Source organism: Pelophylax lessonae, assembly GCF_965119305.1.
Source record: "Pelophylax lessonae genome assembly, chromosome: 3".
NCBI lineage: Eukaryota > Metazoa > Chordata > Amphibia > Anura > Ranidae > Pelophylax > Pelophylax lessonae.
Genome location: NC_138770.1, coordinates 78,273,165 through 78,299,757, shown reverse-complemented (window position 1 = coordinate 78,299,757; position 26,593 = coordinate 78,273,165). Strand labels below are relative to the sequence as shown.

The window sequence follows — 26,593 nt, the reverse complement described above, 5'->3', positions numbered from 1 at the left end:
AACCAGGGCCTGTTCGGCCAGTGAGGGGCTACCATGACGATCTCCACATCTTCCGCTTGGAGTCTCTGAAGAAATCTGAGGATGATGGGAAATGGGGGAAAAGCATATGCCCTGCTGAATTCCCATCTGTCGGTCAGAGCATCCGTTCCGCATGCTTGGTGACACTTGCTGCGTGTGAAGTACCGGACTAGCTTGTGGTTGCATGGAGATGCAAACAGGTCTACTTCTGGTGAGACCCCTAGGGACAGAATCCACTTGAATGAGTCTATGTGGAGAGACCACTCGTTGTGATTCAACTGAACTCTGGAAAGGAAATCTGCCTGAACATTCTGTGGCCCCGGAATGTAGGCCGCCGAGATGTTGGACAGATGGGCTTGGGCCCATGTCATGATTGGGTCTACTTCTTGAAGAAGGGAGAGACTCCTGGTACCGCCTTGTCTTTTCACATAAGCCACTGCCGTGGTGTTGTCCATTCGAAGAAGTACGGATTTGCCTTCTATTAGATGATGGAAAGCTTGAAGAGCTAGAAAAGCCGCACGAAGCTCCAGGACGTTGGAAACCGGGGAGTGGGCTTGCGGGGGCCATTTCCCTTGAGCCACCTCTGTCATGCAATGGGCTCCCCAGCCAGAGTTGCTGGCGTCGGTTGTAATGATGACCCATGTGATGGGGACTAGAGAATGGCAATTGAGCAGGTTCTTGCGTTGGAGCCACCAAAATAAGCTGCTCCTCATGCTGTGGGAAATAAAGATATGCTGATCGTGATCTTCTGGATTCCACTGCCGAAGGAAGCCCCTCTGAAAGGGCCGCATTCGCCACAGTGCCCACTTGACCATAGGGGCCGTCGAGACCATTGTGCCGATGATCTTGAGACACTGGGATGCCGTCAGAAAAGAGGATGAGAGGGCTGGAAGGATCCTCTCCCGAACCACCGGGATTTTCTCTAGAGGCAGAGAAAGTGTATTCTGAACGGTGTTGAATTGAGCCCCTAGATAGACCAGATGTTGAGAGGGCTCCAGATGACTTTTTTGAAGATTCAACAACCACCCGAACTCCATGAGAGTTGTAGTGACCAGGTCCCTGTGGAACAAAAGTTGATCCCGGTCTTGTGACAACAGTAGAAGATCGTCCAAGTAGTGATGTAGACGTACACCCTTTGTTCTGATTAGAGCCACCACAGCTAGAAGGACCTTGGAAAACACCCTTGGGGATGTGGACAGGCCAAAAGGAAGGCAGATGAACTGGAAGTGTTGATGTTCTACCGCGAAACGAAGGTACTTGTGGAAGTTTACTGCTATAGGCACATGGAAATACGCGTCTTTGAGATCTATTGACACTAGCCAGTCTCCTGGAAGTACTGCTTTCTGGATAGTAGATAAGGTTTCCATTTTGAACTTTTCGTTCTTGATGAACCTGTTGAGATAGGTGAGATCTATCACAGGGCGCCAGGATCCATTCTTCTTCTGTACTAGAAAGAGGGGCGAGTACACGCCTTGGAATCTTTCCTGCACGGGCACCGGAATTATTGCGCCCTGAGCTACCAAAGTGCTTACATAGTCGAGCAAAACGTTTCTTTTCTCGTCCTGAGAAGGCAAGCGAGTGGGAATAAATCTGGACACGGGATCTGTTGAGAAAGTCCATGTGTGTCCTGTGGACACTGTCCTGATGGTCCAGAAGTCTGAGATTGAGGCCGCCCAGACACGCTGAAAGTGGAGCAGGCGTGCCCCCACCTGGCATGTCTGAACGGGCCCAATCTCAAAAGGACTTCGAGGTTTCTTGACCGGAAGGTGCTGAGCCTCTGACCGGCTTACGAGAGGATGCTTGGCTGCTCTTCCAATTTCTCCTGTAATCTCGCCCAGGCCTATATGAGCGGGCATCCTTTGATCGCTCTGCAAACTGCTTTCTTGGTTGCTGCTTCTTAGGGCCAAAGAGGCGCCTATCTTGGGGAAGGAGACCTGACTTTCCACCCGTCACTTTAGTAATTGCATTATCCAATTTGTTTCCAAATAAAGAGGAACCTTCAAAAGGGATTTTGCACCAAGCCTGTTTAGAGGCTGGGTCTGCCAGCCAGGGACGCAACCACAGGGCCCGTTTGGCTGTGACAGAAGCCAACATGGATCTGGATAAGAGACGTAACACATCAACGGATGCTTCTCCAAGAAACACAGAAGCTAACTTCAGTTCCTGAACAGGAGAGTTCTCTACTGCATCTTCAGACACACTTCTTAATTTTAGTTCAACATCAGAAACCCAGGTTTCCATGGCCTTAGACATGGCTGCTAGTGCTAGCACAGGTTTACAAGCCGCACCGGCTGTGACATAAATTCTTTTTAAATCCAAGTCCATCTTCCTATCCAGAGGGTCTTTAAAGGACACCGCATTATCCAGCGGGAGTGTAACGTGTTTAGCCAGTCTGGAAACTGCAGCATCAACCAGAGGAGCTGATTCCAGGTGACTGACTTCTTCCGATTTAAAAGGATACAACTTGGACAGTTTGGAGGATAAGGAGGTCTTGCTGTCCCCTTTACTCCACTCTTCTAGGATGACATCCTTCAATTCTGACAGGAGCGGAAAGTTTAGCCGCTCTTTCCCCAAATGTTTGAAAAACCTTCTCTGTTTTACTTGTGGGGTACTGGGATCTTCCCATTTCAGAGCCTCTTTGACTGCTCTTATGAGAGGTGCAACAAGGGCAAAATCAAAACCCCCAACTGCACCTTCCTCTTCTTCCGAATCGCTCTCTGAGGATTTCCCGGAAGTGAAGCTTGGCTGAGAGGGACCTTGCTCTTCAGGAGCATCAGCAGGAGAGCTGGGAGTAGCAGATCCAGGTGTGGGACTAGCATTCCACTCTTTCATGGATTGTTGGACAATCCGTTTCACCAGGGATTCCAATCTCTGATCTTCAGACTCTCTTTCACCAGCTGCACGAGCGAAACAGGGCTCGCAAAGGGACTTGTCCTCCGGGACATGCGCCCCACAACCCCAACAGGCTCTCTGGGCCGTATGGCTACTGTGGCGGTGTGTGCGGTATCTGGAGGAGGAATGTGAGCGTCTCCTCTCATGTCTGCTCCCTGATGGAGACTCACGGCGTCTTGACCTTGAAGATGATTCTCTTCGTGGCCTGACAGGGTCTCTTTCTTGACCAGACCTGGAGGAGCTGGGAGAAAGAGAAATCCAGGGAGACACAGGATTTAGCCATGAATCATGAGCCAGCATCCCTCCCTTCATATCCCTCTAAATGTACCAGCACTCACCTGTTGTGAGAGGGCTGGCCACAAGAGGGCGGTGAAGCAGGATCCATGTTTCAGGCAAAACCACAAACTCACTAGGAAGTAGAGCATACAGGGATCACTACAAAGCAATAAGGAACATTCAGGTGTTGTCCTAATATGCATCCAACCGCTCTCCCCCCCCCTGCATACCACAAAAAGGTATGCAGCATCCGGTCCCCACATACCTGGTAAACAAACGGACAAGGTACCGGGAAGACGTCGCTATGCCCACAGTGCATTCCCAAATGCTCTGGAGCTGACAGGCGTTTAAATTTTCGCGCCAGGATGAAGTCAGCGATGGCCGGCCGTGATCGCAAGTGCGCATGCGCGGACCAGGCCTCGCTTCCGAACGCGGCGAAGTGCGCATGCGCAGGCAGCGAGCGGAGCTCCATTACCATACAGCGCATGCGTCCGCCGGACTGAGCGGAGGGGAAGCAGGAAGGAGATGGCTGGAACGCACGGAGCGTTCCAGCCGCCATTGGGCCACCAGGGATAGCAAAGAAAGATAGTTTGGAGACAAACAAACATAACAAAAACACTGCCATGGAGGAGACAAATCTTCAGACCCTGTCAGGATATCCGTCGGCCATCCGAAGCACCGCACAGTTATCAGCCAAAGGGGATTTTGAAATGTCACTCACCCGCCCGTGGCTGGGCCCTGGACATAGACACCGACTTTTCATTCTGAGGTAAGCCGACCAAATTCCAACAGGAAATAATCCAAATAGTTGATCCTTGGAGGAGGACAAAAAAGGAACACTGGCTGTGCCTGCAAGCTGAAATTTATAGAGGGGGGTCCTATACCATTGGAGAGGAGGCGGGGTTAACCCACACGTAGGCTGCCATGGAGACTGCCAGGAAAACCCTATAAGTCATCAATTTAGCGTTACGAAGGAGGTCTGGTGGTAGAATTATTGCTCTTATTCCGGTGTGCGTGGTGATATGTAACATGTATTGCAACTGACGTTTTAAGGCGTAGGCGCCCCGCCGCATTCATTTACGTTTATACATGCGTATATGTGGGTGTCTAAATTTTTTTTTGGGGGGGGGGGAGGAATTCATGTGCTTGGGTGTAACTTTAATTTTTCTACAATTAAATATTTTTTTTTAATTAAAGTCGAGCTCCAGCCCCCCCCCTCCCCTCCCCTCCAAAAATTCCAAGTCAGTCCAACCCCCCACAAAATACCTTAGCTGCTGACTTTTAATATTAGGACACTTACCTGTCCAGGGCTCCTGCAATGTCGGCACCCCAGCAGATTTTTCAATCTGTCCTCGGGTTTTGCAGCTGCTATTCCTTGTAAGGGAAACCGTCAGTGAAGCCTTGCAGCTTCACACCCGGTTCCCTACTGCGCATGCGCCAAGCGCACTATGTTTCCTGAATGGTCCGGCGGTGGGGGAAGGAGGAGGGGGCCGAACTCCTGTGACGAGGTCTCCCGGAAGTGGGGATGGGTACCTGTCAAAAACAGATAGCCACCCCCCCCCTCCCCGAAAGGTGCCAAATATGGGGGGAGGAAGCAAACCACCTTTTGGGTGGAGTCATGCTTTAACTTTTTTTTTCCATCACATGGGTGACAAAAAGGACCCTGCATGTCTCCAGTTTGCTTCACTGAAAGGAATGCACTGCATTACATTCCTTCCGGGGAAACTGTCAACGGGGACCTGGAAGTAACTTGTGACATCAACAACAACTAGAAGGGGAAGAGGGCCGACCTGTGTGCGCTCTCCTCCCTCCCCCTCTACCCAGCAGCATCCGCTATGCCAGTCCCGAGCCCGCAGATGGCCAAGCAGAACCCAGGATACATAGCGGAACGGTACGCCAGGTCGAAACTTCTGGTCACAATGGCGACCTGGGGTTTTTCGAACCCTGTTCTAATCCCTCTCCACTCCACCCTAAAAAAAAAATTATTTGCCCTTAGTTATAGTTTACATGCATGTAAATAAAGCTTTAAAGGGGAACTCACTTTCGTGGGGGGAAAAAATTAGCAAATAAAGAAAAAACAATATAGCGTACCAGGGATTCCCAAACTACGGCCCTGCAGCTGTTGCAGAACTACACATCCCATGAGGCATTGTAAAACTCTGACATTCACATACATGACTAGGCATGATGGGAATTGTAGTTCCTGGACAACTGGAGGACCATCGTTTGGGAATCCCTGGCGTATACAATTGCGACACAAATCATATTGTGATTGAATGTTATTAAAAATGACCTTTCCTTTTCAATCTGCAGCTGTTGTATTTTCTGAAAATGCAATGCAATATGGCTACCTGGAGGTGTTCTGTACACAGAATGTATACTGACCACACCCCCAGAAACATCATTTCCTGCTTGTGTGATTGGCTCACAGATTTTCCCAGAAGTCTGCACTAAGATACAAGTCAGATTTCTGGCATCCCCTGCAACAAAAATGTCATTTTTGGTGAGACACTCCAAATAGGAACACGTCTAAAGGGATGCAGGCCCTGCAGATTTACTCATTAGTGCCCTGCAGCTGTCACAGCTGATAGATAATTATTAAACCACTCCCATTAGACCCACTCAGCACAGAGGAACAAACAGGGATTTCTTCAGAATAACAAAAGGTAGGAATCTGCAACAAAGGTTGTTATAATCTCTGCAATGTACAGAGATCAACCAGAGGGGAATGTTTTTTTTTCTCAACAAAATTGGAGTTACTCTTGAAGCGTGAGGGGTTAATACTTTAACTTTTTATAAAGTTTTATAATTTGTTTGATAAAAGTTGTAGATTGCCACGATTAAAAAAAAGTTGAAAATTGTTCCCCAGACTTGTTAGAAGAGGCAGTGGTTGTGGTGTGGGGAACTTGATCTTTGAATCTGTCTGCCATAGGTTACTACACGGCACACGCCAGAACCTTTTGCCTTTGAAATACACTTTAATGACTTGGAATCGTTTTATCCACCCACAAAGCCGATGCGTCCTCTTATCTGCTAAGGGCTAAGCTTTGATTGGATGGTGCTGCTATAGGTTGTGCAGTTATCGGGCCCTATGTGACAGTGTATAGGGACAAACAAACACATCACATGACTGATAGGCCAGTTACAGATTGACTTTGTGTTACTCATTACACAGAGGAATGCCTGTGGCACGAGATGTGGACAGGTCTGTAGTTCCCTGTATTTCTCCTTTTCTGGGATTTCATTGGATAAGGGACAGGCACCCCATTCAGTGCACATTGCTGCTTTGTGTAGAAACGATTACTGCATCAAAAATTGGCATTAGCTCAGTCTATGGAGACACCTATGGGAAAGTAAATCCAAATAGGCTGCTCTGTCTCCACACCCATAGTCTTTGGGGTTCTACTGCGCATGCGTAGTAGGTGGGACCTGGACCTGGTGTTTAGTGACAAGGCTGTTTATTTCCTGTAACCTCCTGCAACCAGAGCAATCTTAATAGCATTATGGGCTCTTGGGCAAAGTAATAGAATTAGGGCCCCTACCAGCCTGCTCCAATTTACGCACCTAATCACAAGAATGAGGCTGGGTTCACACCTAAGGGTCCTTTCACACGGGCTTTCCGTCCGGCGGACTCTGTTTTGCTCAGCGGAGAATCGATTCGCTGCAGAGACTGAGCTGTCAGATCCCTGCTATCCTCTATGGGAGATCAAATGAAAATGGACCGCCTGTACCAGCCAGCAGTACCGGCCAGCAGTTCCCACCAGCAGTACCAGCCAGCAGTAACCACCAACAGTACCCACCAGCAGTAACCACTAGCAGTACCCACCATCAGTACCTGCCAGCAGTACCCGCCAGCAGTACCCACCAGCAGTAACCACCAGCAGTCCCCACTATTAGTACCAGCCAGCAGTACCCACCAGCAGTACCCGCCAGCAGTACACGCCAGCAGTACCCACTAGCAGTACCAGCCATCAGTACCCACCATCAGTACCTTCCAGCAGTACCCACCAGCAGTAACCACCAGCAGTACCCACTAGCAGTACCAGCCATCAGTACCCACCAGCAGTACCCACCATTAGTACCTGCCTGCAGTACCCGCCATTAGTACCCGCCAACAGTACCCACCAGCAGTATTAGCCTGCAGTAAAGCATAACTGTAAGTATCCCAGAAAGTGCAGTGTTTTTTACTCCTACCACCATGACCATTTCAAATCACTGAAGTGGTCATGGTGGTTAGAGCGTTCCTTTAATATCTCTCAGAAGAAGTAAACCTCTGTATACTGATTCCATTTCATTTGATCATCCTCTAGTTGTGTTAAATTGGTGGGCGGGCGCAGAGTTCCACCTCCCTGAAATGCATTTTTGCAGGTTGGGATGTCTGCGGTAGAAAACCTTTTGGTTGCCAACCCCTGCAAAGATAGCTGCATGTTAGATTAAATCAGCAGCACTGTTACTAAATGGTGGTTCTGTAAAGTCTTCGGGATAACCCAAAATGGCGTCAATACCCGGTGAATGCACAATTGGGGTAGTTGTATTGTGTCAGTACTATGCATGCGCAGTAGCCTCATGAACACTGCCCATTTCTTCTGAATGCCTTTTTTCCTGGCAGGAGAAAAGCAGTGTAAAAAAACATGCGTTTTCAAATGTGTTTAGACGTGTATAGTGTTTGGGCATTCATTCAATTGGCCAGAATATTAATATATTCTCGCCTTTGAAATTAATGAACTCTGAAGCGCTAAAGGTGCCTAGCGTTTAGGTGTGTTGGGAATTTTGTCTGCCAAAACGCTCCTCTCCTGAACGGCAAGAGATGTTTTTTTTTTTTTTTATTTCTGCCTGCTAAATGCCTGTAAACGCTTATGAGTGGATGGACACATAGGCTAACTTGGAAGTGGCGTTGCTGATGCCCATTGTACATGAGGCCTAAATGTGGACCAGCATCATCCACAACAGCCATACCCAGCAGAAAGCACATCTAGAGTGGTCCCTGCAATGGGTGGGTCTGTATTGCAGTGGGACATGGCCTTCTTATTTCTGACCCCATCAGCTCACACTCCATACCCCTTGGCTTTTGCTGCTTACATATGCGCTTACATATGCCTGGTAGGTCACACTATCAGTAACAAAATAATAGCTAAGGAGATAAGGGGAAGAAGGAGTTAATTAGGACCAATAAGGATTGGCTATGTGTTACTTTTGAACTGACAGCATACGCAGATCAAGGATCACCTTTGAACTTCTATGAATGGACCAGTCAAGTTACAATGAAGCAATAATACCATTGCTACATTGTAATTCTTCGTATACTGTGTTCTGGGCACACAGGAGCAGAAAGATCTGCTCCTGTATAAATAAAACAATTGCTGGTATAAGTGGCAGGAGAACTAGGGGTGGGGGTGTGGAGGAGGGACTGGGTGTAGTCTACATTTCCAAAGTATCCAGGTGAAGTTTTTTGGGTGTGCGTGGAATGCATTCCTGAGATTTACACTGCTCTGCCACACAGCAATGGCCCTGTCTGGCACTCTGCCACACAGCATGGCCCTGTCTGGCACTCTGCCACACAGCATGGCTCTGTCTGGCACTCTGCCACACAGCATGGCTCTATCTGGCACTCTGCCACACAGCATGGCCCTGTCTGGCACTCTGCCACACAGCTTGGCCCTGTCTGGCACTCTGCCACACAGCATGGCCCTGTCTGGCACTCTGCCACACAGCAATGGCCCTATCTGGCACTCTGCCACACAGCATGGCTCTGTCTGGCACTCTGCCACACAGCAATGGCCCTGTCTGGCACTCTGCCACACAGCAATGGCCCTGTCTGGCACTCTGCCACACAGCTGTGGCTCTGTCTGGCACTCTGCCACACAGCAATGGCCCTGTCTGGCACTCTGCCACACAGCAATGGCCCTGTCTGGCACTCTGCCACACAGCAATGGCCCTGTCTGGCACTCTGCCACACAGCAATGGCCCTGTCTGGCACTCTGCCACACAGCAATGGCCCTGTCTGGCACTCTGCCACACAGCAATGGCCCTGTCTGGCACTCTGCCACACAGCAGTGGCTCTGTCTGGCACTCTGCCATACAACAATGGCCCTGTCTGGCACTCTGCCACACAGCAATGGCCCTATCTGGCACTCTGCCACACAGCAATGGCCCTGTCTGGCTCTCTGCCACACAGCAATGGCCCTGTCTGGCACTCTGCCACACAGCAATAGCCCTGTCTGGCACTCTGCCACACAGCAATGGCCCTGTCTGGCACTCTGCCACACAGCAAGACCCTGTCTGGCAGGGCAGAGGATCTGATTTTTCTCTGCTGCAATTCAGTAACACTTAGACCTCATGGACACTTGGTTTTTAGCTCACCATACATTCAGTATTGATGTTTTCACGTGCACATGTGCGGCGTCCAGTCCCATGGCCATAGACTGTGAAAGTCTATGACGGGTCGAGATACTCTGCGCCTGGACACAGCTGGAAGCTGTAATAAGTGGTACTCACGTTTAGGGCCTTCTGCGTTAAGGGACATATGTCTGGAATGGTAAATACCTGCGCTCTGGGCAAACCTGACTACCAATTAGTACAGTGTCCAGTGACAGCAATATATCAGCCTGTCAGAGACTTGGACAGACAACAGGTCTGGGCACGGCACCTGTGCCTCCTGGGCACGCTAAAATGCCAGGATTGGACACACAGAAGCTAAACACCCAGTGTACCTGTGGCCTTACAGGTATTGTCCGTCCATCAGCCTGTGTCAGCTTACAGCGCATCCGGATAGTATTCACATCGCTTCACTTTTTCCACATTTTGTTATGTTACAGCCTTATTCTAAAATGGATTAAGGGCTCCTTCACACGGGCGATCCGATCAGATCCGCCTGTCAGTTTTTTAGGCGGATCTGATTGGATCCTCCATGCAGCTCTATGGGGCAGCGGATGTCAGCGGAGACAACTCCGCTGACACCCGCTGCCATCCGTATCCGATCCTGTCCGTGAAATCTGGACGGATGGAAACCCTATTTTTCCATCCGTCCAGGGATCGTATCGAATGAGAGAGCCGCTCTCATCCGATCCCCCATAGAGGGCAGCGGGAGCTGTGACACCTCCCTCTCCGCACTGCAAGCGGAGACGGAGCTGTCATCCGCCGGCTCAGCGGGGATCGGCGGATCGATCCCCACTGAGCAGCATGAATCCGCCTACGGAGGCGGACCGTGTGAAAGAGCCCTAAGGCTCCGTTCACATGTAGGCATTTTGGGGCGTTATTTGGGGAGTTTTTCTGCTCTAGGATCAACTCTCAAAACGCCCAACAAGACAAATCTGGGGCCATTTCAATGGCCCCTGTTCACATCTGAGCGTTTTGACGCTGTGAGCAAAACGCCCAACGCTCAAAAAAGTACATGAGCTTCTTTTTGGGCAGATTACAGGCGTTTTCCATTGGTCTCTATTCAATCTAAAAACACCTGCACAAAAAACGCCTGTAAATCGCGGTAAAAATACTCGAAAACGCTACACGGTGTGAACGTAGCCTTAGTCCCAGTTCACACTGAGTCGCCTCACAGGTCGCCGTAGGTCGCCTCCCATAGGGAAGCTGCGGACCCGTTCTAATAGGAGCGACACAAGTCGCTCCGACTTAGAAAAAGGGTCCGGAGCTTCTTTGGGGCGACCAGGAGGCGACCGACATAGACTTCAATGTTATGAAGTCCGTGGCGGCCGCTCCGAGGTCGCGGTGCGAAGTAGCGTCGCTTGTATGTGAACGGGCACTAAATGTTTTACTTTTATCAAAATTCTACAAACAATCCCCCATAATGACAACATGAAAGAAGTTTGTTTTGAAACCTTTGCAAACTTATTAAAAATAAAAAACAAAAAATATCACATGCATAAGTATCACATCCTTTGCTCAATACTTTGTTGAAGCTCCTTTGGCACCAATTACAGCCTCAAGCCTTTTTGAGTATGATGCTACAAGCTTGGCACACCTATTTTTGGGCAGTTTCTCCTATTCTTTGCAGGACCCTCTCAAGCTCTATCAGGTTGGATGGGGAGCATCGGTGCACAGCCATTTTCAGATCTCTCCAGAGATTTTCAATCGGGTTCAAGTGTGGGCTCTGGCTGGACCACTAAAGGACTTTCAGAGTTGTCCCGTAGCCAGGCCTTTGTTATCTTGGCTGTGTTATTAGGGTCGTTGTCCTGTTGGAAGATGAACTTTCGCCCCACTCTGAGGTCCAGAGAGCTCTGGAGCAGGTTTTCATCAAGGATGTCTCTGTACATTGCTGCATTCATCTTTCCCTCCATCCTGACGAGTCTCCTAGTTCCTGCTGCTGAAAAGCATCCCCACAACATAATGCTGCCACCACCATGCTTCACTGTAGGGATGGTATTGGTCAGGTAATGAGCGGTGCCTGATTTCCTCCAGACATGACGCTTGCCATTCAGGCCAAAGGGTTCAGCCTTTGTTTCATCCGACCAGAGAATTTTGTTTCTTATGGTCTGAGAGTCCTTCAGGTGCCTTTTGGCAAACTCCAGGTGGACTGTCATGTGCCTCTTACTGAGGAGTGGTTTCCGTCTGGCCACGCTACCATACAGGCTAGATTGGTGGAATGCTACAGAGATGATTGTTCTTCTGGAAGGTTCTCCTCTCCCCACAGAGAAATGCTGGAGCTCTGTCAGAGTGACCATCAGGTTCTTGGTCACCCCCTGACTAAGTCCCTTCTCCCCCGATCACTCAATTTGGCTGGGCAGCCTGCTCTAGGAAGAGTCCTGGTGGTTCCAAACGTCTTCAATTTACGGGTGATGGAGGCCACTGTGCTCATTGGGCCCTTCAATGCTGCAGACATTTTACTGCGCCCTGTACCCCCAGATCTGTGCCTCGATACAATCCTGTCTCTGAGGTCTACAGACAATTCCTTGGACTTCATGGCTTGGTTTGTGCTCTGACATGCACTGTTAACTGTGGTACCTTATATAGACAGATGTGTGCTTTTCCAAATCATGTCCAATCAACTGAATTTACCACAGGTGGACTCCAATCAAATTGCAGAAACATCTCAAGGATGATCAGTGGAAACGGCATGCACCTGAGCTCCATTTTGAGTGTCCTGGCTAAGGCTGTGAAAACTTATGTACATATGATTTTTCTGCTTTTTATTTTAATAAATTTGCAAAGATTTCAGACAAACCTCTTTAAAAATATGCAATAGGCATATTTGCGTAAAAGTTATCACGTCAGATTTATGTCATTTTTATTTTTTTCTTACTAGTAATGGCGCTGATCTGCGATTTTTTTTTTTTTCACTGCGATATTGCGGCGGACAGATCGGACCCCTAACTGACATTTTTGACACTTTTGGTGGGACCAGTGACATTACTACAGTAATGCTAAAAATGCTAAAAATATGCATTGTTACTGTAATAATGACACTGGCAGGGAAGGGATTAACCTAGGGGTGATCAAAGGGTTAATTGTGAGCCTAGGGGGTGTTTTCTAACTGTATGGGGAGGGACTTGTGAAATGATAATGGAGACCTGTGATCCTATATAGAAGAATCAAAGGCGCTCTCTGGTCATTCCAGGGAGAAGAACAGTCAGCTGTGTTTACAACAGCTGACCGTTCTCTCAGCGGGGAATGATCGCGGATGGCCTACAGCAATCAATATGAGAGAAAGATTTATTCTCGTACGAGGAGACAAGTACAGGAGATAGTCAGATATTCACCCACTGGTTCTAGCCTTCTGTGACCCGTGGAATAGGGCTCCATACACAGTAGCTAGCCTAGTCGGCTCCTATCTGAGACTTGTCTGCCTTCTTAACCACTTGCCGTCGCTGCACTGCCTGTGGCAGGCAGATAAGCAGTGTGGCTCTCCCAGGTAAAATCATGTTAATAGGCGTCATCTGCCTGGGAGGCCATTAGGGGGCGAGTGTGCGCCGCCGCCGCCGCCTCGCTCCCGCCCCTGATGGTTAGCGGGGAAGCCAGTGTGGGTGTCGGGTGGCTTTGATTGCCGCCTGACACCGGCGATCTCTCCCTGCTGACAGAGAAGGACGGACAGCTGATTTAAACACAGCCGTCCATCCTTCTCCCTGCAATGATCACAGAGACTATGCGATCCTGCTATATAGGATCGCATGTCTCTATGATCATTTCAAAAGGCCAACCCCCCCCCCCCCCCCCAGTTAGAATCACTCCCCTAGGATTACATTTAACCCCTTGATCACCAATAGTATTAACCCCTTCCCTGCCAATGGCATTATTACAGTAACAATGCATATTTTTAGCACTGATTACTGTAGTGATGTCACTGGTACCCCCAAAAGTGTCAAAAATGTCAGTTAGGGGTTTGATCTGTACGCCGCAATGTCGCAATCCCGCAAAAAATCGCAGATCCCCGCCATTACTAGTAAAAAAAATAAATAAATAAATAAAAATGACATAAATCTTTCCCGTAGTTAGTAAACTTTTGTGCAAACCAATCAAAATACGCTTATTGTGATTTTTTTTTAACCAAAAATATGTAGCAGGAAACAAATTGGCCTAAAATGTTAAAAAAACGGAAAATTTATATCAAATACTTACCGTAATTTTCCTTTCCTGATGGACTCCATGGCAGCATACGTATCGGGTTTGGCCCCGCCTCCAAACCTACCCATAGGACCTCACTCCCATAAATCTTTGCTCCTGTTCAGCACACGTGTTCTGTAACTATCCTCCACAGAAATCCGGGAGGGAACTCCTGCTGCCATGGAGTCCATCAGGAAAGGAAAATTACGGTAAGTATTTGATATAAATTTTCCGTTTTCCTGACAGACTCCATGGCAGCATACGTATCGGGAAATAACTCGCCGTACACACAGGGTGGGCAGGTGCTGAACAGAAAAGTTTAATGCATTTTGTCAAACAGACAGGACTTGCAAACCGAAATTCACAGAAGAAAGAGCCGCTGGCTCAACACAGTAATGGGATAAGAAAGTGTTAATAGAGGACCACGACGCTGCTCTGCAAATGACTTCAGGAGCCACATGTCTGGATACTGCCCAGGAGGTAGAGATGCTCCGCGTCGAATGAGCTGTAACTACTGCTGGAGGGGTCAAGCCCTTAGCCCTATAAGCCCACTGGATGGTCTGGATGATCCAAGAGGAAATGGATCTCGTCGAGGCTCTTGAACCTTTGTTTTTTCCATAGAAGGTAACAAAAAGATGTTCTGATTTTCTGAAAGAGGAAGTGGCATCTAAATATTTCTTAATACACTCTCCAACATCCAGCGGATGAACCGAAGATTCTTCCTCTTCCTGTCTAAAGGTTGGTAATACTGTTTCTATGTTTTCATGGAAGACAGAGGTCCTTTTTGGTCTCGCATCCAGCATGGGGATGAGCACCACTCTGTCAGGAAAAAAGGTTAAGAAAGGCTCTTGTGTCCCAAAGGACCCAATTTCCGACACTCTTTTTGCTGAGGTTATAGCTACCAGAAACACTGTTATCAGTGTAAGCTCTCTTATGGTCAAAGAATCAGACATGTCTTGAATCTGACTCGCCAGGAAATCCAGAACTAGTGGCAGATCCCACTTGGGAAACCTGGGTTTTCTCTGAGGTCTGATTCTCACTGCCCCTTGGAAGAACTGACGAATTAGGGCATGAGTGGCCCAGGAGATCCCTGTAAAAGCGGAAATAGCCGAGACCTGGACTCTGAGCGAACTCACTGATAGAGGCAAATCCAGTCCTGATTGGAGAAAGCTCAATACATCCTGGATCTTAATTGAAGATTGAGGATCAGGCCTTGTATTCAGTTGTGCAGAAAATTTTTCCCAGATTCTCTGATACACCCTGTTCGTTGAGCTTCTTCTAGCACTAAGTAATGTCGAGATTGCCGTTTCTGGACAGCTTAAAGCCTGTAACCTCCTCCTCTCAACATCCAGACCCTGAGATGTAAATGGTCTGGGCACGGATGGAGTACAGACCCCTGGGACAACAGATCCGGTCTGAAGGGTAGCGGGATTGGGTCTCGGACACTGAGTAGCGTCAGAAGGGGAAACCATGGCCTGTTCGGCCAGAAGGGAATCACCGCCACTACCTCCACTGGCTCCGACCTGAGTCTCCGAAGGAACTGCAACACAATCGGAATTGGTGGGAAGGCGTATGCCCTGTGGAATCTCCACTGATCCGAGAGTGCATCTATCCCTGATGCTTGTGGATCTCTGAATCTTGAGTAGTACTTCGGCAGTTTGTGATTGCAGGGGGAGGCGAAGAGGTCTACCTCTGGAGAAAGCCCCAATGTTAGGATCCAGTTGAACGTTTCCTTGTGAAGGGACCACTCGTTGTTGTCCAGATCCACTCTGGACAAGAAGTCTGCTTTGACATTCTGGACTCCTGGAACATAAACCGCTGAAAGATTCGAGAGATTTTTCTGTGCCCAGGACATAATCGGCTCCACTTCCCTCAATAGGGACCAGCTGCGTGTTCCCCCTTGTTTCCTGATGTATGCCACTGCTGAGGTGTTGTCCAGGCGCAGCATGACAGGTTGGTCTTTTGTCAGGTGAGCAAATGCTCGAAGAGCTTGGAATGCTGCTCGGAGTTCTAGTATGTTGGATACTATTCCTCGAGTGGAAAACTCCCACCTGCCCTGTGCCACCTCCGACAGACAGTGGGCACCCCAGCCTATGTTGCTGGCGTCCGAGGTAACCACTACCCACGGAGCTGGCCTCAGAGAGTGGCAGTTCAGCAGGTGGTCTCTGCATAACCACCAGGGGAGACTCGCTCTCATTGAAGGGGTTAAGAAGATGCGTTGATCCAGATGCCACGTATCCCATTGCTGAAGGAATCCCTTCTGAAAGGGTCTCATCCTCCACAGGGCCCACTTCACCATGGGGACTACTGCGACCATAGTCCCGATCACCTTCAGGCATTGACGTGCCTGAAGATGAGAGGATGAGAGGGCAAAGCGAATCCTGTCTCGAAGAGTCCCTATCTTTTCCTCTGGAAGAGAGATAGTCGCCTTCTCTGTGTCGAACAGAGCGCCCAAGTAGATCAGGGACTGAGTTGGAATCAGGTGACTCTTCTCCTTGTTGAGTAACCAACCAAACTTCTGGAGAGTGGACACGACCTGCTCCAGATGAACTAATAGTTGGTCTCTGTCTTGGGACAACAGGAGTAGATCGTCCAAATAGTGGTGAAGACGGATACCTTTCAATCTCAGTAGGGCTACCACGGCCAATAAGATTTTTGAAAAGGTCCGTGGAGATGTTGAGAGCCTGAATGGGAGACAGATAAACTGAAGATGTAATCCTCCCACTTCGAACCGGAGAAACCTTTGAAAATCTTCGTCCACAGGGACATGAAAGTAGGCGTCTTTCAAGTCGATGGACACCATCCAATCTGCCGGCTGGACTGACTGCTGTATGGACAACAGGGTCTCCATTTTGAACCTTTCTTTTTTTATGAATTTGTTCAAGAAGGTCAAATCTATTACTGGTCTCCATGATCCGTTCTTCTTTTGGACCAGAAAGAGCGGAGAATATATTCCTTGGCCTCGCTCGGACTCTGGAACGGAGATGACAGCCCCTTGAGCAATGAGAGCTTCGACGTAAGAAAACAAAATCTGACGCCTTTCTTCTAGGCATGGTATGGCAGTAGGCAGGAACCTTGAGCCTGGCCTCTCCTTGAAGACCCACTTGTGGCCTGAAGACACCGTCCTGACGGCCCAGGGGTCCTGAATCGAAGCCGCCCAGACATGTCGGAAGGAGCGTAGACGCGCACCCACCCGACATGTCTGAGCGGGCCCACCTTCAAAAGGACTTAGTGGGCTCACGGTCCCCCGAGGAGACGTTCTTTGTCGACTTCCTGGAAGACTGTCTGGATCTCCAGTTCCGGTTGAACTCCCGACCAGGTCTATAAGAACGAGCTTCCCTGGCCCGGTCAGGCACAAATTTTCTGGTAGGCTGTCCTTTCTTGACGTTGAACTGGCGCCGATCCTGGGGAAGAAACCCAGACTTACCGCCTGTAGCCCGGGTTATGGCCTCGTCAAGTTTATTCCCGAAAAGGGAGGACCCCTCAAAGGGAATACGGCACCAAACTTGCTTTGATGCCGGATCCGCAACCCAAGGGCGGAGCCAAAGAGCTCTCTTAGCTGTGACCGAGGACAGCATAACTCTTGCCAATAGACGGATCAAGTCTATGGAAGCCTCCCTGAGGAACGACGCGCCCAGCCTAAGCTCCTGGATTGGAGCGCTTCTGGCCACCTCCTCCGAAACCGATCTGACCGATTCGTCTACCACATCAGCCCAAGACTCCATGGCTTTGGATAGAGCAGCCAAAGCCAGGACTGGTTTACAGGCCATACCTGCTGTAAGGTAGATTCTCTTCAAATCAGAGTCCATCCTTCGGTCCAACGGGTCTTTAAATGAGACCGTATCCTCTAAGGGAAGGGTCACGTGCTTGACCAGTCTCATGACTGCTGCGTCAACTAGGGGAGGAGACTCAAGATGTTTCACATCATCCTCTTTGAAGGGGTAAAGTTTAGCCATCTTGGATACTAAGGAATTCTTTCGTTCCACCTTTTTCCACTCCTCCAAGATGATTTCACCCAACTCTCCCAGGAAGGGAAAATTAACACGCTCCTTATTGAACTGTTTAAAGTACTTCTTCTGCTTGGGAGGGGGAACAGCTGACTCTTCCCAATTTAAGGTCTCTCTGACCGCTTTAACCAGGGAAGGCACCAAGGTATATTCAAAACCCAAGCAGGGATCTTCATCTTCAGAGTCGCTACCCGACAAGAGCATCGACTGATGGCTTGTGTGGGCCGACTCGAAATCTTCCTGTACCTGTAGTGCTACAGGGGAAGGGCTTGGGGAAGCCGTTGCAGTGTCTTGAGAACGACTGACACCCAACTCTGCCAAAGAGTCCTTTACCACTCTCTTGACCAAAGCCTCAATGCGTTGATCGGAAGTATCCCTTTCTCCCGCAGCCTGGGAGAAACATCTGTCACAGAAAAGCTTCCTCTCCGGGACACTAGCGCCACGGCCCCTGCAACCTGCTTTGTCAGGTCTCTGTGTGTGGCTGGCTGAAGTGGACGCTTTACGATGATGTGAGCCCGAACGGGACTTTCCAGTAGAGTGCCGGTGGCGAGAGCTTGAGCGCCTTTCACTTCTTTGAGAAGAGTGCCTAGTCTCTGAACGAGGAGGGCTGTGAACAAGAGAAAAAACAGAAAACACAGACAGGAAGCTAGGAACACTTGAGTTCCTACCCCCACCCCCTATAACCCACAACCCCACCAAGAAGCCCCAAATACCTGTTAGGGGCGGGCTGACCACCGGAGGGCAAAGTAGCTTCCATTCTGATGCTGACCTACAAGAATGAGCCGGACAGCATGTCAGAAAAACCAGCAAAGCGGGGGGGGGGGGGTTGCTCCCAAACTGGGGCCAGTACTCACCAGGAACCAAGGTTAGCAGGCAGAGCGGCAGCGCACAGCAAAATGACCACAAAAACGAACGATTTTCGTATGTGTAACACCCAGTATAAGCAGTGTGTACAAACACAACACTGCTGACAGCTCTGGGGTTTAAATATGGCGCCTGGTGACGTCATCAGCGATCGCCACCGACGCCAGCTTACTGCGCATGCGCTGTGCTTACACTGCGCATGCGCGAGAACCAAGCCTCGTTCCCGAGGCGCCGCACATGCGCAGTAGCGCGCACCGGAGGCCGGTCAGGAAGTGAATCGCTGACCGGCCCCGGACCACTAGCCACCAGGGAAGGCAGGAGAAAAACCAGGTAAGACATAAAGGCACGAGCAAGCAATAATATAAACAAAATAGCTGCCATGGAGGACTTTGTACTCACGGACCGCAGATCACCAGGGATGGATGCACACACCGGACTTATCTCATTCTTAGGGTACCGGCCACCCGCAGCAGCTGGGCTTTTTGGCCAAGGCTGCATACATCTTCGCCCCTACTCCATACCCCGCAGCAGCTGGGGCTTATTGGAGAGCTCCATACCCGACTGGTAGAGCCATCCATCACCCGGAATCCATCTTCAGGTAGGATATCAGGTAATCCTTTGGAGGACAAAAAAAGAACACGTGTGCTGAACAGGAGCAAAGATTTATGGGAGTGAGGTCCTATGGGTAGGTTTGGAGGCGGGGCCAAACCCGATACGTATGCTGCCATGGAGTCTGTCAGGAAAATTTGATTTTTACATTTTTTATTATGGTAATGTTATGTAGCAGAATGTGAAAAATATTGTTTTTTTTTTTTTTTCAAAATTGTCGTTTCTTTTTTGTTTATAGCGTAAAAACTAAAAATCGCACAGGTAATCAAATACCACCAAAAGGAAGCTGTATTTGTGGGGGAAAAAAGGACATCAATTTTGTTTGGGTACAGCGTCGCATGACCGCCGTTAAAGTAACGCAGTGGCGAATCGCAAAATAGGGCCTGGTCATTAGGCAGGAAAATCCTCCGGTCTTAAAGTGGTTAAGATTGTCTATATATTATATACACTTAAAACATCCTGACTTAACCCTTCCCCTGGACAATGATTGGTATGCTACTTCTTGTATTATTTCCTCAAAGGGGAAGTGGGTTTAGTCTTCCAGGCTTTATGCTGAACAATGTGACTTGACATTATTACCATATATGTTATGAAGCAGTTAAAACCAGTTAGGTTACCAGTCAAATGGTTAAGCAGAATAAAATGGAGTCACAGGGTGTGACCCTTTCAGTCTTATACATAAATGATTATAAAAACATTCTTAATTTCTCTAACAGTGGCGTGCCCTTGCCCCCAGGAGCACTTCCATGGATTTCCGTACAGGTACAGGGATTTGCACAGTCGAGCCAGCCTGCCGCAGTATATATGCAGCGGGCGGTCGGCTTCACAGTCGGTTCCCCACTGCACATGCGCAAAGCACGCTGCCCTTTCTAAATGGCCCGGCGGCGGGGGGAGAAGGAGGGGAGCCAAACTTCCTGCGGCAAGGTCTTCCGGAAGTGGGGACAAGTACCTGTCGAAAACAGGTACCCCCCCCCCCCCCCCTTGAAAGGTGCCAAATGTGGCACCAGGGGGGGGTCAAAGGAGGGGGATAAGCAGAGCTTCCACTTTTGGGTGGAACTCCGCTTTAAGGAGTAGAGGAATAGGCTGTAATACTTCCCTTATTTCTTTCCCCAGCAGGCTTCCTCTACGTTGTTCGACCAGTCCCTCAAAGCAGGGGCGTAGCTTCAGGGGTTGCATGGGTAGCAATTGCAACTGGGCCCTATGCTCCAGGGGGCCTGTGCGGCTCCCCTGTATACCTGGATAGGAGGAGTGGCGGGGGCAGCATGTAGAGAAATCACTGTTCTCCTTTTTTCTTCCTGTAGCTGCAGGAGGAAAATAGAGGAGATTGGTTCCTCTGTATGCTGCCCCCGCCACTCCTCCTATCCAGTTCACTTGTGTTCTGCTGTCTCTGGGCCCCTGTGTGGTCCCCCCCTCCCACTGTGCTGCCCCAACCCCCCCCCCCACTGTGCTCCCTCTCCTGCTGGCTGCTGCAGGGGATGTGTCACAATAGAGAACTAGGAAGGGGTCGGTAAATATGTAATTTACCAGCTCCTTCCTTTTCTGAATGGACAGAGTCATAGTCGGTGCTATTTGCTGTTATAAAATAAAATAGAATGATAAATAATAATAATACAATTAAAATAGCAAAAAATTAAAACTACTGACACCAGTGGGTGAACTTCCAGGATCACAAAGGTCACACTTGCAACCAGGCCCTGGCATTCCGCCACCGTGGGGAGGCCCCAAGATGGCAGGAAGGGGGGCCACTGCAGAACTTGTGAAAGGATCCCGCTGCAGGACAGTAATAAAGAGCCTCGCAATGAGAGTAAAGGGCCCCAGGATCAGTGGGAAGAGCCCCAGGCTTGAAGGGAAGGGGTCCAGGGGGGGCCTTCATGGTTTCTTGCACCAGGGCCCTGAAGGTTCTAGTTACGCCTCTGCCTCAAAGCCTCTTCTCTTCGGCAGTCCGGCTGGTGGTTGTGACAATGGCGACATCCTGCCCATTAGGGCTGCTATTAGAAATCGCCAGTATAAAGTTGTATAAAGTACTCGAAACCCATACTTGAGTAAAAGTACAAGTGCTCGATCAAAAAGTGACTTGAGTAGAAGTACTAAAGTATTCAACATTTTTTGTACTTAAGTATTGCAAGTAGTTTTTTAAAAAATTTTGCTACTCAAGTACTGAAAGTAAAAGTACAAGTACTGTGTTATGTAGTTTTTAAAGAAAGAAGTCAAAAGTTTGAACATCATATTGTTTTGTAATTCAAATGCAGCTTTTATTTATACATACAGTAGCATTTATTTTCGTATACGCTGATAATACACATGTTTTGAACTTCATGAAACCTGCCATCTACTGTTCTGGCAGTGGTCATTTTTATGATAGTAACGAGTAACTATGCAGCACAAAAAAAAAAAAAATATCGGAGTAGAAGTATTGAAATCATCGAAAAAATGTACCGTATTTTCCGGCGTATAAGACGACCCCCCTAATTTTCAAGTTAAAACATAGGTTTTGGGCTATACTCGCCGTATAAGACTACCCCCCTTCCAAAGTAAGGCAACACCATTGAAAAACGTCAGATTTCTCATAGATCTCCAAGGTACCCCAAGTACTGTAATACATGTAATCTCTCATAATATCTCCAAGGTACCCTAAGTATAAGTATTACCAGTAGATGTAATCTCAAGACGCTGGCTGTGTGGGAATCCTGTACCGGTATACCGTATGTACCGTACCTTCGGCTTCATACAGTGTACCACGCTGAGCCAATCACAGTGAGCGATGTATTCTATTATTGAATGCAAAGCCTGCTTGGATTGGCAGAGTCAGAGAGGCGGGCTGATGTTACTCCGCCAATCCGAGCAGGCTTTGCATTCAATAATAGAATACATCGCTCTCCCTGATTGGCTCAGCGCGGTATACTGTATGTAGCCGAAGCTACGGTACATACGGTATACCGGTACAGGATTCCCAGCCAGCATCTTGAGAGATTACATCTACCGGTAATACTTATACTTAGGTTACCTTTGAGATATTATACTCGGCGTATAAGACGACCCCCCATTTTTGGGGGATTTTTTTGAGGTTCAAAAGTATACACCAGAAGGTTCAAGTCTTATACACCAGAAAATACAGTAGTGAAGTAAAAGTAGAAGTAGGAGAAAAAAATTCTACTCTAGGAAAGTACAGATACCGCCTTTCAGTACTTAAGTACAGTAGTGAAGTAGTTCTACTTAGTTACTATACATCTCTGGAAATCGCGGCAGCCTACCTGACCTGCTCTCCATCCTGAAGCGATCCCTTGTACCCCTGCAGCAGCCGGCGGGAGGGGAAGAAGAAGAAGCTGTCAGCACTGCTGGAGGGGCAAGAAACGGAGTCCGCCGAGCACACTGCTCGTGTGAAAGGACCCTTACATAACAGTAATCTGTCACAGTCACTTGTGCACTCAATTGAATTGTCAAGCCATCAAATAGCTGGTGGTATAACTGATCACATGTGTAGCACTATGGCAACTGCAGATCAAGCAGATTCTAAGATGGCCGCTTCCTTGGCTGTAAAAGATGGGAAGGTTTAGTTCCACTTTAACTCTTGCAGTGCAGGGGAATGGGGGGGGGGGTGTACTGCAAAGGGTCTTTTTTTTTATTTCCCGAAGTTCAGCTATAATTTTATAGACTGTTAAGAAACCTTGAAAACGGCATAAACTCTCAGAGTCGAATCCCTTTCAAGGCATTGTATAGCAGCGTGGCCCCCCAGGGGCCCCTGTGGGTACACAGGACAGAGGGGCCTCTCTCAAGGCTGATCAGGGGGTGAGGCAGCTCTGGACTCTCACAAAGCTCCCTCTTCAAAGCCTCGTCCTCGCCCTTCGCTGCTTCTTTGTTGTGACGGGAGGAAGCTGGTGGCTTGTAACGTTCGCTGTAATTGTCCCTCCTGGGATGCTTTATGGTAATATCTGCTGACATGAAAGCGTTCTATGAGGCTCTGTGAGTTTAGTGGATATCAAACCCCCCCCCCCCCTCCACAGTTATTCCGTGCCCTGGGCAGAAATTTCGCCTGTAAAGCGTTCGCTGAGCCAAGTGCGGCATGTGAAGTGTTGGGCCCAAATGTCTCTTTTATCAGGACTGGCTTTGTCACTGCCAGGCCTGTGAAGCAGAATAGGACGTATATAAGGCTACCCAGTGACAGCGCTTGTCTGTAACCATGAAGACTTTCTATACATTTATACCTGCGTTCAACAATTATACAATTTCATTGGCTGCCATTGGCATTCGCATTCCACCAGTGCGCAAAAAAGAAGTATAAGCCAGACGGACATGATCTCTAAATGATAGGAGATCATGAGAAGTATAAAATAAGGCCCCTTTCACACTTGTGCGATTTGTCCTGCGATTTAGGACTGCAAAGTCACATGACAAGTTGTACCTAATGATTTCCAATGAGTACTGTTCATATCTGAACAACGCAACGACTTCAAAGTTGTCCCTGCACTACTTTGGGACGATTTTAATGCGTTTTGAGGTCCAAAGACATAGACATTGCTTCAAGTCCAGTGAAAATCGTGGCAAAATCTCATCAGAATTGCGGCACAATCGCGGTAAAATCGCATGACTTTTAGGTCGCATAAGTGTAAATGAGGCCTAAAGGGATATCCTAAGAACAGCCAGATCTCACTCTCACAACCACTATGCCTGAGGTTTGGCGTCTCAGCCTCCACACATGTGTGATCTCGATTGTTGTAAAGTCAGGTCTCCCTTAGGTCCCTTCACACGTTTGGATGGACTCCGCTTGCTTAGTGGAGATCGCTCCATTGATCCCCGCTGAGCAGACAGATGACAGGTCCGTCTCCACTCACTATGGGGAGATCAGATGAAAATGGACTACCTGTCCGTTTTCATCCGATCCCATCCAATCCGACCCGCTGGACGGATGGCGAATGTATTGAACTCACTGCTCCAGGTGAGACAGGAAGCCTGATGATGTTCCGGGTGCCCGCCTCGGCTCGTCTCCCCATATAATAGATATAGAAGAAATGGCTGCACTCCCAGATCCATCACAATTCTCGTTTAATGAACGAACATGCCAAGTGTTACAAACAGTACAAAGGTAGACCTAGGTAATGAATAAGCGCACCTGTTAGTGTGTGAAACGTGTCTACCTTTGTACTGTTTGTAACACTTGGCATGTTCGTTCATTAAACGAGAATTTTGATGGATCTTGGAGTGCGGCCATTTCTTCTATATCTATTGCTTATCGCATATTGTTATCAGTTGACAGGAGTGGCACCCGGTGTGGTCTTCTGCTGTAGCCCCTCTGCTTTAAGGTTCAATGTGTTGTGCGTTCAGAGATGGTATTCTGCATACCTCGGTTGTAACGAGTGTTTATTTGAGTTACTGTTGTCTTTCTATCGTCTCGAACCAGTCTGCCCATTTTCCTCTGACATCAACAAGGCATTTTCCTCCACACAACTGCCGCTCACTGGATATTTTCTCTTTTTCGGATCATTCTCTGTAAACCCGAGAGATGGCTGTGTGTGAGAATCCCATTAGATTTTGAAATACTCAGACCAGGCCATCTGGCACCAACAACCATGCCACGTTTAAATCTCCTTTCCACCCCATTCTGATGCTCGGTTTGAACTTCAGCAAGTCGTCTTCATCATGTCTAGATGCCTAAATGCAATGATTTGCTGTCATGTGATTTGCTTAGCAATTTGCGTTACCAAGCAATTTTACCTAATAAAGTGGCCAGTGAGTGAGTGTGTGTATATATATATATATATAAAACACCTTAAGCCATAAAATAATGGTCAGTGCACGACATTAAAACATCACACAAATGTAAACTAGAATCATTTATATTAATGACTAACCTGTGTACATATGTTGATGCAAGGTTGAGGGACCCTGTCCCAATGCTATTATTAGCGACACTTTTCCTATAAGAATATATGTCAACTTACCTTGTTTTGTTCATTTATCTGCAATTATTATTGATAATATGATATTGGAAAGGCCTGCCACTGCTGCTGATGAACGCCATCTTGGATATGACGGTCTCACTAAAATGACACTTTGTGGCATTCCCCTGCTATCATATATTTTTGGTTGAGGCTCATTTATCTAATAACAGGGCACAAAGACTAATAGTAGGAGTTTGCACACAGTAGAGCACCAAATATTGCCATGATGACGTCAGTAGTGGTCTCTGCATCAATATACTGTGAGTGCAGAACACTGTGATCAGGTAACCCAGCACTTAAAAATAATAGATTCTTAAATAATAATAATAGATAATTAAATGATAAACATAGAAGCACAAAAACAGAAAAGATGGGGCTTTCTAGGACAGCTGGGAGGAGGACGATCAAGAATATCAGACCATTATAAAAGATATATTGTCTATTAAACAAATATTAAAAACATGTATAACACAGGGGTATTAATCCCATACACATATACATGAAAAATAAAATTTAAAAACACAGGTGCAGAAATACTTTCCCATATAGGGATGTCGAAACCCAATTTAGATGTTAAAGTGTCTCTGGTGGAATACGATCTAGGGGTCCCAGCAAGCCGACGCGTTTCGCATTGGGGCTTCCTCAGGGCCAGAGAAACCAGAAAAGACCGGTATTTCTGCAATAGTATATGTACAACAGTCATAATTAGTAACTAAAACATACAAATGTAAGAGACACATAATTATGTGAATAAAGAGCAATAGGGTACAATGTGATATATAAACATGTGACTTATACTGACCCCACTGTATATAGAACCGTGGCGAATAGACGAGACAGACGGACCACTGAATTAAAGAGTACAACTTTACAATGATAAACATGTTATATTTACTTGCTCTGTGCAATGGTTTTGCACAAAGAAGCCCCAGGCCTCCTCTACCAGGGCCCCCCGCCAGCGCTTATGGCTCTACTTCTTTGGAGAGTGCCCCCATAGGAAGCCACTTTCAATAGGGACACTCGTGCAGGGTTGATCCCAAGTTTTGCTGTCTGCGTCTATAGTCACAAACAGTGCGGCTCGGTCCTGCCCCTTACTCCCTCATCACAGAGTTTGATTGACAGCAGCGGGAGCCAATAGCTTTTATTCTGCCCAGTGAGGAAGGAGAGAGCCTCTGCTCTCATCGACAGTGCTGGATGGAGATCGGTTTCAGGTAAGTAAAAGGGGGGGCACAGAAGGATGTTTTTTACCTTTTTTACAGAGAACGCATTCTAACTAAGCCTTTACAACCCCTTTAATGTCTTTCCTTAGTTGGCCACAAGATGTCCTCAGTCTTCTTGGTTGAATGGGTTTGACTCCACCTTTGAGACTGAGGACATCTTGTGACCAACATGAGGTACTGTGGGTGACAGCGTTAAATTGAAGCTGAGTATTGCAGCGTGTAC

General features: G+C 48.1%; 1 protein-coding gene across 3 annotated transcripts in view; it reads left to right on the top strand.

Moving 5' to 3' along the window:
• Positions 1 to 26,593, top strand: part of MAPRE3 (microtubule associated protein RP/EB family member 3) — a 226,173-nt gene that overhangs the window by 78,828 nt on the left and 120,752 nt on the right. The gene's annotated exons all lie outside the window — the stretch shown is intronic.